Source organism: Pygocentrus nattereri, chromosome 9 (genome assembly GCF_015220715.1).
Source record: "Pygocentrus nattereri isolate fPygNat1 chromosome 9, fPygNat1.pri, whole genome shotgun sequence".
Taxonomy (NCBI): Eukaryota; Metazoa; Chordata; class Actinopteri; order Characiformes; family Serrasalmidae; genus Pygocentrus; species Pygocentrus nattereri.
The window spans coordinates 13,719,533-13,733,975 of NC_051219.1; positions in this window are offsets into that span (position 1 = coordinate 13,719,533).

The window sequence follows — 14,443 nt, forward strand, 5'->3', positions numbered from 1 at the left end:
AGAGTTTCCAGTGCAGTCTTAGAATGGCAGATCATAATACCCCAGCCAGGCCATCGCAGGCCACACTTTAGACCAGTGGTTCCAAGCTTCTTTAGCCCCCCCCCTGCACTGTACAGTTTTATGTTCTCCTGCTCTGAAACACAACTGGAGAGTATTTCACAAAACAGGATAGCTGAAACCAAAAGTCAAGCCTTTCCGATGGAAGAGAAGCAAGTGACATTATTCAAGCAGTAGCAGCTTGTTTTCTGCTTCTTTTTTTTCTTCTATCTTGTGCATGCAGAAAGCAGGTCAACTTAAGGACAAAGTAACTTGGGGAACTGCAGCGGCGCTTCATAGAACTTCCAGCATCTGTCAGCGTTGGAGCGTGAAGTTTACTGGGCTGTATTTTTCTCTTTTTGATCACTCTTTATCTAAAAATGCACAATAACCAACTGCAAATTACAATAGCAGACACTAAAGTAACAGAATGAAAAGGAATTGAGAACTCAGTGTTGAAGTAAAACGTATCACTTTCCTCAAATTGAGAAGAAAATGTGGAAAAAAAATGAAGCATAAATTTACAAAAATTGTACTTCTTAACATGACCAATTTAACTAGTTACTACGAGGGCTGTATTCATGACGCTTTTCGACTTGTTCTTGTCTCGGTCGACTTCAAGAACAAGTCTAAAGGAGGCCAAGTCATGATGGAGTCCAGATCAAGACTCAAAAAAATCAAGCCCTCTTAAAAGTATTAAGTAGTTTGAATCAGCTAGTCTGAATTCAACAGAATTAACTATTACAACTCTACAGATATTCTACCCGAAGCCAATGCTAACAGGCTAAAGCAAACATAACCAGGAGCAATGATTTAGCTGAGCTGCTTGGGTATGAGTGATGACAGAAATTTGGCAAGACTGTTTCAGTACACTAAGCTTCCTTCGTTTGGTTGCCACACTGCCACAGCGTCATTAAAATAGCTTTTTCATAGACATTAAGAAGTCTAGGATTCAGTTTCGCTTGAATAAAAATAAGAGTCTGAAGAAATGAAGTGATAACAGAAAGTCTGCATGAAGCTGGGTCATTCTACAGAAACGTCCACTTTATCCATCCATAGGCGTCACCGGTGTTACCGATCGTCACTGGCGCTACACATAAGGAAGGTGACACCAGTGACATTGTTAATGAAAAATGCATTTCACAAAAAGGCTGCTAGAGAGCATCAAACCACATGTTGTCCGTCACGGACCCTCCACTATAATATGGAATTTAATCCATCTGTATTCTATTTTTTCACAATTACCTAAGAATAAAGCAGGTCACACGGGTGACTTCAGCTAAAGGCTGCATGTGAAATCAGGCACAGACACAGGTGGACGTACCACGTGCTTTTCTTCAAAGATCCTCAGAAAACAGGTCAAAGGAAGTCGAGTGATGTCATCGGTGTGATTTTTATTTCAAAATAGGAGGTTTTTTGTCACACATTAACAGCAGTGACCTGACTCCTGGGCAACTTTCAGTATAGATTTCATCATATTTATTTGGCATTAGTTTTCTATGTCATTGAATGTCTATATTCCGTATTCATGTAGCTAAATTGGAGAAAAACGTTTTTTTCTTCAAAGGCCTCACGCTTTACACATGACCGTGGGGTCGCGCACTTCTGGGGTGATTTTAATTCTATATAATGATAAACTGACGCCTGAAGACGGTGTAACTGGTGCAGACGCCAAAATGGACGTTTCTGTAGAATGACCCAGCTACATTTCACAGACACCTGAGGCGCTAGGATGCAACTTCTGCGTCATTTAAGGTGGAACGGGGAACTTAACTAGCTACCCAGACATCAAAACACTACTAGCAATTTTTTATGCTATGAAGAAAAAGACCATAACACAGTAAAACGACCCCCCGGGCATGAACGCGCAAAACGGAGAGGTAAGGGATAAGCAGTAGGGGCAAAGGCTGAAACGGGACTGGGCCCCTAAGAGTTATGACTCGACTCTGTCTCGGTAAGATCCTCTGGAACGGGACGTTTTCACATCAAGCCGTTCCAAATGACTTTGTTTACATCTTTACAGTTTAATTAAGCCGGGATTTTTGAAAAATCTCCTTTAAATCACTCCTGACGAACAGACCACGCCCGCAGAGGCTGGCTACGCCCCTCACCACCTGCAAGATGAGGCTAGTCTACAGGTCCGTTCAGCCGTGCTCGCTCAGAGTCGCGCTGTGCCTTTAAATCCTCTGACCTACTTTCCGCGCGGCGCCCAGGCGCGTTCACGAGGCTAATCGCCGCGAGTTCGGGGTGGATGTGAGGAGAATGTCTAATGACGGGAGCGCGCACTGCCCCGGGCTGCCCCGCCCCCTCCGCTATTAACCAGCACATCAGCACAAGAGTCCCTGCTGAACGGTAAATGTCACAGAAGCAGGAGGAACGGCCCGGGCTCTGCGTCTCTGACTGCAGACGAGGAGGAGAGAGAGTTCCTCGTCTAATCTGCTATAGACAACTTTCAAGCATGTGCTTTTATTTTATGACACTGGTTGGGAGTGGCGTGTACAGACATGCCCCACCGACCGGACACTCATTGTCTGTTGTATCAGCTCCTCTTACCGTGTGTGTGCCAGAGGTGGACGAAGTACACAAACCATGTACTGGAGTTAAAGTAGAGATACCCAAGGTCAGATATTATAATATAAAAGTCCTTACTCTAGACCTCAACTTGAGTAAAAGTACTAAAGTATTTGGCTTCAGATGTACTTAAGTATGGAAAGTAAAAGTACTAAAAGATTAATTATGATACAAGCAAAGTTTCAGTTTAACATCACTTTGTAACAATAACAAATAACATATTGAACATATTTCAGTATAACATATTTCAGTATAACATATGTAAACATATTTCTATATTATGGTCTATTTACACAAAGTTAGGTTAGTTCATCATTTAGGGACGTATGTGCTCCCAAATCTTTACACTGCTGCACTGATGTTGATCGTGTGCTGCTCTGTGTGACCAACAGGTCAAAACAAGCTCAGAGCAAAGTGACCGCTGGGCCCTGATTGGTGCTCTGACTTTGAGCTTCTTTTGTTTTGACATGTTACGTTTTTATCCACACAGAAACCAAAAGGAACGACAGATTTCTCAAAATGTAGCGGAGTGAAAAAGTCAGATATTAGACTCTGAAATGTAGTGGAGTGAAAGTAAAAAGTCACCCAGAATGGAGAAACTTAAGTAAAGATGCAGATACACGAAAAAACGACTTAAGTACAGTAACGAATTACATTTACTTAGTTACTGTCCACCACAGTTTAGTTGAACAGTTACAGACTGTAGTCCATCTGTTTCTCTGTGTACATTGTTAGCCCGATTATGTCCTGTTCTTCAGTGGTCAGGGACAGTGTAAGTGCGAAAATACAGGGGGTCTTTGGTTGGTCTAGGACCTCCTAAATAACTTTTTGGACACTCATATTCAAGCAAATACAGCCATAACATTTGGTTTCCTGAGAGATTGGTGGAAATTGTTACTCATTTCTCAGAAAAATGAGGAAGAGCGCGCTTTCAAACTAGAGCATGTCCAGAAGAAGAATTGTTAGAGTTAGGGCCAGCGTCAGGGCCAGCGTCAGGGCCAGCGTCACGGCCAGCCAACATGATGTGTATTTTCGTACACTGCGGACCACCACAGCACCACCACAGAGCAGGTATTAATTGGGTGGTGGATCATTCTCAGCGCTGCGGTGACACTGACCTGGTGGTGGTGTGTTACTGTGTGTTGTGCTGGTATGAGTGGATCAGACACAGCAATGCCGCTGAGGTTTTGAAACACCTCAGACCCCATTTACACCTGGTCACCCGCGTCCTGATATGATTTTAGCCGCATGCATTCACGTTTCTTTTAGGATTTGTGTCTCTTTCAGGTGCTGTCACACTGGCATTTTAAAGTGTAAGACTTATGAAGCGACCAGGTGTAAACTGGGTCTCACTGTCACTGCTGGACTGAGAATGAAGGACCACTGATGAAGGACTAGAGGGTGACCAACACAAAGTGTGCAGCAACAAATGAGCTACTGTCTCGGACTTTAGATCGACAAGGTGGACCAACAATGTAGTTGTGCCAGTTTAGGCATGGCTTAGCCCATTTTTGCCCAGGAGGATATATAAGGGAAAGTGTAGCAAGAGAAATGTCAGCGAGGTCAATCACAATATTTTAGAGGTCTAAAAAAAAAAAGAAGAAGAAATAAGTACATATCTATGTGTTCTTTTTTTTTTTGACCCTTAAGCAACATTTTGACTGGCCATGCTGACATTTCTCGTGCTACCTTTCCTCTTCCTCTCCATCTTTTATGCCTCCTCTCACCTTTGCTGTCCTTCTGTTTTTCATCCCTTATTCCCTCTGCTTTCCTTACGTCTTTCATCCCATCCCCCCATCCCTGCTGCCTCAGATCTGTCATGCATATTTTTCAATGGATCTGTCGGGGAAAGGGGGGGGGGCGCTCTACACATGTGCATTCCTCCAGTGGGATGTGAAATCAGCACATGAAACAGAATCACTCCACCGTATGATTCGCCAAAAGCGCTGCTGAACATGCGCTGAAAAAACCAAGCATTCAGTTTACTCGATTTAAATGCATGAACAGTTTCTAAGACAAATTGCATGAAATAAACTGCATGAAGACAAATACTGTCTAAAGTATTACATGAGTTCACCTCATATATTCCATGATATATTTCAGTGGTGTGGACATTCCAATCAAGCTAATTTAGTGCATGATTATTTTGATTTACAAAGACAATAAAGCAAATAAAACGAAACATTTGCTGTTTTTCACATTAAAATGTTCAGAATGGTGGTCCCTGTAAAATTCATTTGGCTTAGAGATCAATAATACATGCCATTTGACCAGGGGCGCCCAAACATTTGCACACGACTGTATATAAGATATATCGTTTGAAGGGATGGAGGGATGAAAAAAGAGAAAATGTGCTTCCACTTTACAGCCTTTCTCTGGCATCTCTTGGAGGGAAAACAGATGCATTGTGGTACATTAGCAGCACGCTTTGGCATTTTCACTCGCAAAGCAGCCTGGGGTTCCACTGAGTGCCTTAAAGCAGAGCATGGCGCGCGGGACAGTATCCACCCACTAGCAGCCAGCTTCTTTTATCTTCACGTACCGCCACATACACACCACAGATAAATATCACTGTCATGACAAAGCCTCGTATCTCTACAGCGCTAGTGTTAAAACAGAAGGAACTCTTCTATATGCTAATATAAAGGTAAGCATTTTATTTTAATGTCATTTTAGATTGTTTTCATCGAGCCATCCATCACATGACAGCAGTGACACCCTGAGTAGCCACTCTATTAATTGCATCTTCTTGTATCTACACTCATTGTCCATATTATCAGCACCACTTACCAAACAGGTGCATCCTTTGTTAGCTCCTTTTTACCTTCTTCTTCAGCACCCCCACATGACCACCACAGAGCAGGTACTATTTGGGTTGTGGATAATTCTCAGCACTGCAGTGACACTGATGTGGTGGTGGTGTCATAGTGTGTGTTGCGCTGGTCTGAGTGGATCAGACACAGTAGTGCTGCTGGAGTTTTTAAACACCTCAGTGTCACCGCTGGACTGAGAATACTCCATCGAACAAAAACGTTCAGCCAACAGTGTCTTGTGGGCAGCAGCCAGACCACTGATGAAGGACCAGGGGACCATCAAGTTCTTAAGTCATTTCAAATAGACTTGCTTCTGTTGTGTCTGACACTGTATAACGTATTCAACTGTAAGAGTAAACAAAGCTATGGACAGAATTCCAGCTTTAAAATTCTACCGTTTTTGCTATGTGACATGCGTTTAGACAACAGTATGTCATTCAGTGAAACCAAATAAACAAGTATATTTGAAATGATTTAAGAACTCAACTCAGATTGAGTGTGTGATGTTGTTTGGTAACTAGCAAAGATACTTTCTCTAGATAGACAAAGCAATCCTTGTTAGTCGCTCTGGGTAAGAGCGTCTGCTAAATGCTGTAAATGTAAATGATGATTTAGGCATGCAGTCCACACAGCGTTTGGTCCAGGATTAGCGTACTTGTTGGCTACAATAGCCTTGTAGCTTCAGTGCAAAAGTGACAAAACCTCAGACATCAAATATGCCTCAGCTAACTGGCAGCATGCAAGTGGCAAATTGTTGGGAATTGACTGCATTATTTTTGCCAAGCTATTCTTTTACATGAGCCAGTATAGGCCCTAACTGCATCTTTGCTCTTTCCTGCATCTGTTTCTCTTATTGCGGCTCGGGGGGCCATGCCCATCAGTAGCCAAAGGAAGTGCTTCTTAAAGCTGCAGGTTTATGAGGGTTAATACTTACTCTTTAGTTGTTTTTTGTTGCAAATATATGCTCATTCCATATTTGATGCCAGCAACATGCTCCAAAAAAGTTGGGACAGAAGCATGTTTACCAGTGTGTTACATCACCTTTTCTTTTAAGAACTAAATAATCTTGCGTGCCTGAAGACAGCAAATTAATCCAATATAAAAGTGTCATTTTTTGCCATTCTTCTGTTACACAAGCTGTGTGAACATACAGGGCCTTTGTTGTATTGTGCACCTCATAATTCATCAGATGTTTTAATGGGAGACAGGAAGGCATGCCATCTGGCACCTACAGCCTCTGACTATGCAGCCTTGCCGTTATAACAGGTGCAGAATCTTTCTGGAAGTTGTCAGGTTGAAACAAGTGGGAGGTCCCTGAATAAGATGTTGTCTAAAATGCAGCAGTTGTTGCTGTAAAATGTGTTTATATCTTTCAGCATTAATGGTGCCTTTACAGATGTGCAAGTTACCCAAGCCATGACAGACTTTGAACTTTACACTGGTAACAATCTAGGTGGTCCTTTTCTTCTTTGGCCTGGAGGCCATCTATTATTTCCATTCCATATCTAAAAGGTTGACTCATCATTATACAATACATGTGATCGCTATTCATCAGTCTGTTTTAGATTAACTCAAGGCCAGAGAAATCGACGGCACCCCTGTTTTTTTAATGTTTTTCTAAAATTTATTGAAGAATGTTTTTCTTTAACTGCCGCAAGCCTCGACCCGTACTTTCTCATAAATGCCGCTTTTTATAGCCAAGCATCAGCTGTTTACATTTTTTATACATTTCATAATGTTCCTAGTCTTATATTATCTTAAATTTAATTTGAAATGATCTTAAACCTAGTCAGTCTTTCTGATATTTCTCATTTTGAAATTGCTGTAAGCTTTTATAAAGTTGACTTTTTTCTAGGTTTTTTTCATGTTTTAAGTAATTTTGGTATGTCAAATCACTATGTCAGCAGATAATTTTGCTTCATTGTAAGAAATGTGCTAATAAGCCCAATTACATGCAAATATAGTAAGATAATTTATGTCTAGAAAGACGTTAAATAATCGCATATTAATTGTACAAGAATCTCATAACGAAACTTATCAGATATATTGATTAGATTTAAGATAACTTCATTTGCCAAGATACCATTTATTGTTAATCGAGAAACTGAAGCTGAAAAGAGGAAAGAATACTTGTAGAAGCCGTGAAGACAATGATCCAAAACATGCCTAAAAAAACACCTGGAACTACATCAAGAAATGCAAGCTGAAGCTTTTGGAATAGCTTTTACAGTCCCCCTGACTCAAAGTATGTCTTCAGCAAGGAAGAGTTGGTGAAAATTTCTAAAACAAGAGGCCAATTAAAATCTCTTGGACTGTCGGTCTTGGATGTCAACTGGATGGAATTTGCAGGGCTGACAACAGGACCAGTGCTTAGCTGGTTGTGCAGCCTGGGCTGCCAGAATATTGAGGGGGGGTGGAGATCCATACATTCATTTCCGCTGTAATAAACCTGGATTTTGCCTGTCACCATTTATTGCATAATAAAGACAATTATGATCCATAAAACTCTGCATTTTTCACCCGGAATACTGACAGCTTGTTAGAGCTGTTCTATAAATTACTCAATTAGCAACCTGGCATCATTATGGCTGATTACAGTGAGAAGCAGTGACCCAGGATGTGGATGGTAATGAAGAGTTCCATTTCAGTGCTGTGAATCCTTTTTGACACCAGTGCTGTTCATTTTAGAGCTACTGACACATCAAAGGCATCAAAGGATTCCAAACTGATGCTAATCTACAAAAAAGCTGTTGTTTCTGAAAGCTTAAGAATAAATGCATCATTCTACCAAACTGGAACAAAGTCAAAGCTAAAAACAAGATTCAGACTTTTACCTGACGTGGACCCTATGTTGTTTTAAAGTTTTTAAAATATGATTGATTGCACATTCCATTCTGCAACTACCAAAAAAATTGTAACACTGCTGGAACTTTCTCAAATGTTTCAATGGTGAGAGATTTAGCTAATTTTGAGCAGAACTCAAAAACACTAGCCAGTGCATGATTAGCAAACCCAGTTTTAAACAGTTGTACACATATACAATCATAATATTGTTATGAAAGCACAAAAACTTTTACTTACTTGCAGAAAATATGATTAAGTAGTAGTTTAGGGTGTGGCTAAAATAAGGCTCCACCTATGTACAAAAACATTGTGTTTCGGTAAGGACATAAAAATGTGTGACAGCGTATTGAATAACGCTTACATAAATACATAAAAGCTTTGATATATATATATATATACATACATACATACTACATAGTATGTATATATATATAGTATTCACTCACCCATCCAATTCATCATTGAATTCAAGTGTTCCAATCACTTCCTTGAGAATGGGTCGCTCTCAGGAGCTCAGTGAATTCCAGCGTGGTACTGTGATCGGACGCCACCTGTGCAACAAGACCAGTCATGAAATTTCCTCACTGCTAAATATTCCACAGTCAACTGTCAGTGGCATTATAACAAAGTGAAAGCAATTGGGAACGACTGCAACTCAGCCACAAAGTGGTAGGCCACGTAGAATGACAGAACAGGGGTCAGGAGTTGGGCTTGGCCCCTTACTTCCTTAGGACAATTTCATGCTCCCAACTTTGTGTGAACAGTTTCGGGACGGCCCCTTCCTGTTCCAACATGACTGCAAGGTCCACAAAGCCATGGATGAGCGAGTTTGGTGGGAGTCCTGACCTCAACCCTCTGGGTTCTTCTGGGATGAATTAGAGCAGAGACTGCGAGCCAGGCCTTCACATCCAACATCAGTGTCTGACCTCACAAATGGGCTTCTGGAAGAACAATCAAAAATAGTCACTAAACCCTGTAGAAAGCCTTCCCAGAAGAGTTGAAGCTGTTATAGCTGCAAAGGGTGGGCAGACATCATATCAAACCCTATGGATTAAGAATGGGATGTTACTCAAGTTCATATGCGTGTGAAGACAGACGAGTGAATACTTTTGGAAATATATATACCCCTGCTGTTGGAACAAAACCTCATATCTCCAAAAGGGTAATTTTACAGGAGAAGGAAAAAACTTACTTTACTTAATATGTAAGTCAATGGAACCAGATTTTTTTCCAAGTAATTCTGGGTTGTTTCTTTTAGTCCATTTATCATGAAATTTACACACAGTGTAAAGGCCTCAAAAAGGTCTTAAAAACCTTAAAACTATTATTGTCAGTTGAAATTTAAGGCTTAGGGTTTGAAAGTACTGTATAAAAGGCTGATTTTGTGTTTATTTAAGCATATTACTATCTCAAATAATGCCTTGGGTTTAAATATATGGTAATATAATCATTGTAAGTATCTAAAGTCTGAATAATACTTTGTTGTTTTTAAGTTGTTGGGTTTTTTTTACTGTGGGACTGCAGTTTGATCTTATTTTGTAGAGTCCATATGTAAGTTTTCATCTGGGTTATGTGGTTTAGTTTTCTGAGATGTGGTATTTTGGTCCAATGAAATGTGGCAAATAAATATTTTACATATGGAAGTAAGTGGAAGTGGGTCTTGTGTGTGTAAATGTGGCTATATGACTTTCTCTGTGTAAATTTAAAACTAAAACTAACATTTAAAACTAAGTAATGAATTGTGGGCTTTTGACCTGTGGCTGATAACCTTGTGGAATGTTTTGGGGTGTTTTTTTCTTTCACCAAACCTTGGTTGATTCTGGCTGTTGGACATTCTCTACGACACTGCATTTTATTTAAAGTGTTAGCTTTCATAATGTCTCAGTAAAGACAGCAATAATCAAAGAAAAGGTAAGATGAAAGATCCCACACTTAAGGGGATCAAACCATTTTGTCAATAACCACAAAATTTAGGACAGAATTTCCATATAAACAATAACCCAAATCCCACACAACACAGTTTCACATTTACCCACAATACTGCACATCCCACACACCACAAGTCGTGTCCCAAAATCAAGGCTACAGCCGAGGCAGAAGAGACCTTGTTAGCAGTGGTAACAGACAGCCTGAGCAGGCTGCATCATGGCTTGCTAACATAAGCAATGACATATTTTTACATTTAACCCTTTTTAACAGTAGCTACAAAATGCTTGAACTATGCATTTTTTTTTCTTTTGGGTTAGTGAATTAACATTTATGCAGGTGTTTCATTCACAGCATTTCACACACAGCCAACAGTGTTTTACACTGTAAAAAATATAGTAAAAAAAGTGCAGCAGCGGGGGTGCTAGGCAAAAACTGTCAATTAACAGTAAAAATCTGTAAAATTACAGTCAGTTATTACCTTACAAATATTGCCTTTTACTGTACTGCAACAGCTTCATTAATTCAACTTTTTATTCTGGCATAATAATAACAGTATCAACAATTGAAATAAATGCAAATATCTAAGAAATAAAAGTGATCGTTTGAGCCCTTCCAATGAAAAAACATATATTAACCACTCCACATTTTTTTTTACATTTTACAACCTTTCACATTAAAAAGCTATTCTTATACATGTATATACACTCACCGGCCACTTTATTAGGTACAGGTTCAGGTGCTTGTTACAACAAATAGCTAATCAGCCAATCATAGGGCCACAACTCAATGCATTTAGGCATGTAGAGGTAGTCAAGACAACTTGCTGAAGTGCAGACCGAGCATCAGAACGGGGAAGAAAGGGGATTTAAGTGACTGTGAACGTGGCGTGGTTGTTGGTGCCAGACGGGCTGGTCTGAGTATTTCAGAAACTGCTGATCTACTGGGATTTTCACACACAGCCATCTAAAGTGGCCGGTGAGTGAGGAAAATGATCCCTGCAGATTTCTTTGAAGAACTGAGAGCAAATTGAACCAAAGATGCAATAATGGCAAAGAGAGTGGACACAAGAGGAGCTGAAAATTTGATATTATATTTAGCTGTTGAGTCTTTCAGGACTGTCACCAATTATAACTCTCTCTCTCTCTCTCCCCCTCTCACTCTCTCTCTCTGTCTCTCACTCTCTCTCTCTGCCTCTCACTCTCTCTCTCTGTCTCTCTCTTTCTCTCTCAGGTTAAATCTGAGATCGAGGGGTCGGAGTGTGTGAAATTGCATGCTGGGATGTCGCAGTGGGACATGTGACGCTGAAATGTGTGCAGGCAGAAATTCGTCTCCCTTTTCAAACCGGATTATGTACAGTATTAAACACCCTCGGAACACACGAGCCGCAATTTAATTACTTCTAATGAGGGGCTGCCGTGTGCTGGCATTCAGGGCGAAGCACACTCCTGCTCAAGTCTGAGATTTATCCAGGAGCTGCTGAGGAAACTGGAGAAAGCTGGGAAACATCACTCTCATTGTCAATTAATATTTAATGCAGTGATAGATTGGATGCATTCATATTGAAGATGCATTTTTTCACCCATTCATTCCATGCATTCATGCATAAATGCAGCATCATATGACTGACAAGATTTCCACTGATTCCACATTTGTGGATCCTATTACTATTCATCATTAATGATTAACTGTCATCACTTGAACTCTTTTATCAGTAAGTGATTAAGAAAACACCAAACTGATTCTACAGCTTGAAGACTGGATTCTGCTAAGAATGACATTTTACTTGATAAATGACTGTAGACAAAGTTGGCATCCTATAATAGTGCCATGATTTAAGTCACTGCAATATTCACTGCCAGTATTTGTCTGACTGCATGGCTATGTGCTTGACTTTGTACACCTGTTAGCAATGGGTGTGGCTGAAACACCTGAACTCAGTCATCAGGGTGAGTGTTCATGTACTTTTGGCCATACAGTGTATTTTACAGTATGTTCCCCAGTATGTTAAAACATTTGCGTGCTAAATCAAAGCTCTATACTTAAACTGTAAGCACAGCTCCAATACAGAAAGGTTAAAATCAATAAACAATCTAGACAGCTGAGTGAGACAAACATTCTATGTCCAGATAAAAGCTGTAAACTTTAAGGCACAGATATGACTGTACAGTACTAATACTGCAGTATGTCAGTGGATGTCAGTGAATTGAATTAATTGGCGGCTCTTGACTGTGCCTATGCAGTAGTAGTCTACAACTGGGCAGTGCTTCGTTGTCTAAATCGTGCTGCTTGATTGGCTGTGTGCTTTGACCTGACTCAACTGTGCGGGGTCAAATGTGCCATCCAGAGTTAAAGCACTTACAGATGACATGGATCACTTTTGAGGAGATTATCAGCTCAGAAAACCAGACAGCTTACTGTAAACAGTGTGTGTGGGTGTGTGTGGGTGCGCTTAAAGCTCTAGACTGGGTCGAGACAGGCGGCCCTCTACCATCTGCTTTTATTATTCAATGGCTGAAAATAACAACAAAACAATATGCAATTTAAGCAACAGAGCACCAGTATGACCACAATAACAATAACAACCGCAGCACCAGTAGGAGGAGGAGCAACAAGAACAAAAAAAGCAACAAAATCACAAAGCATATTAAAAGCATATTGAATCAACAACGATCATTTCCATTTGTGAATCAACTGCCCATTGGATTCCATTATAACTTTAAGAGTTTTGTGTTCTTTTTCTGCATACAGGAAAACTAAAGTATTACTTTAGCCAAAACCTTATGATACTATGCCCTGTGGTGTCTGGCACCAAGACGTTAGCGGAAAATCCTTCAGGCTTGCTTTACACTGTGAAACTTCTATGAATTTTTAGTTGCTTGAAATTGAACTACAACGCATTCTGCAACTCATTTTAAACTCAGCCGCAACAGTTGCAGGTGTCTCAACTTCGTGAAACAGGTCAATCAAAACACTGATAACGCATCATGTGATCATTTCAAAGGATTGATGGGAACCAGTGTTGGCTCAATGGACAACAAATGAAGGAGAAGTTGGTCTTTTGGACACTTGAAAAGGAGATACTCGTAACTAACTGTATGTAAAGTAGGTAGTTTTTCATTTTGCCAGTTTATTGAGTAATAACAAGAAACAAATGAGTTTCCTGAAGCCAGCATTTCTGTAACCCAGCTGGGTTAAGTAACCACCTAATGGTAACTCTTGTTTAAACTCTTTTCTCCCTTTTCCAGTCTTTCACCCAAAACTCGTTTAGCCCTTTTAGTTTTCTTTTCTTCGTCAAGTAAATTTGCAAGTAGTATCAAATTGAATGAAAGTTAGGTTGCCGGCAACTCATAGCAAGTTGCATGAAAGTTTCACTGTGTAAACCCAGCCTTAGGTCCTGTGAGTTGCCGTGAGAGACCCAGTGGAACTCTTCTTTGTGTTCCTCAAACTATTCCCAAACAATGTGCGCAGAGTGGCAGGGTGCATTATCTTACTGAAAGAAGACACTGTCATTGAGGGACACCACTGCCATGAAGGGATGTTCCTGGTCCACTCAGAGCATCACACTCCCTCTTATCATTAACCCACAGTGCATCCTGGTGACATAACTTCCACATAAGTGGTGCACATGGTACCTGGCCAGCCATGTGACGTTAAAGAAAATGGAATTTGTTGTTCCAGGAAACGTTCTTCTACAAAGTCCTTGATGCTTTCGTGCCTATTGTAGGTGCTCTCAGCAATGGACGGGGTCAGCCTGCGCAGTCTGACTGGTCTGTAGTAACGCAGCCCCATATACAACAGGCCGCAATGCACTGTGTGTTGTGATATACTGCTCCTTTAAAAATTCTGTAAGTGTTGCCTTTGCACATTGATGAGCCAGTTGTGCCCTGCAACGTGTTGCCACTCCTATGATCACTTTTGGCAATAACTCACCACTTGCCTTGCGGTTTCAGAGATGCTCTGACCCAGTCATCTGGCCATGGCAATTTGGCCCTTGCTCAGGTCTTCACGCCTACCCATTTACCCCACATCCAACACATCAACTAAGAGAACAAGTTCACAAACTTAATGCATAATCTAATATAGTCTAAGACCTTGACATGCGTCGATGCGAGGTCTGAGAGACATTGTAATGTTCTGGCTTAACCATATAAATGTATGTTTATTTCTGAAAGAACAATTTGGTTGATCAGTTTAAAACATTTTTATTTCCACTGCCAAAGTATTATTTCTTAATAACGTCTTTAACAGCT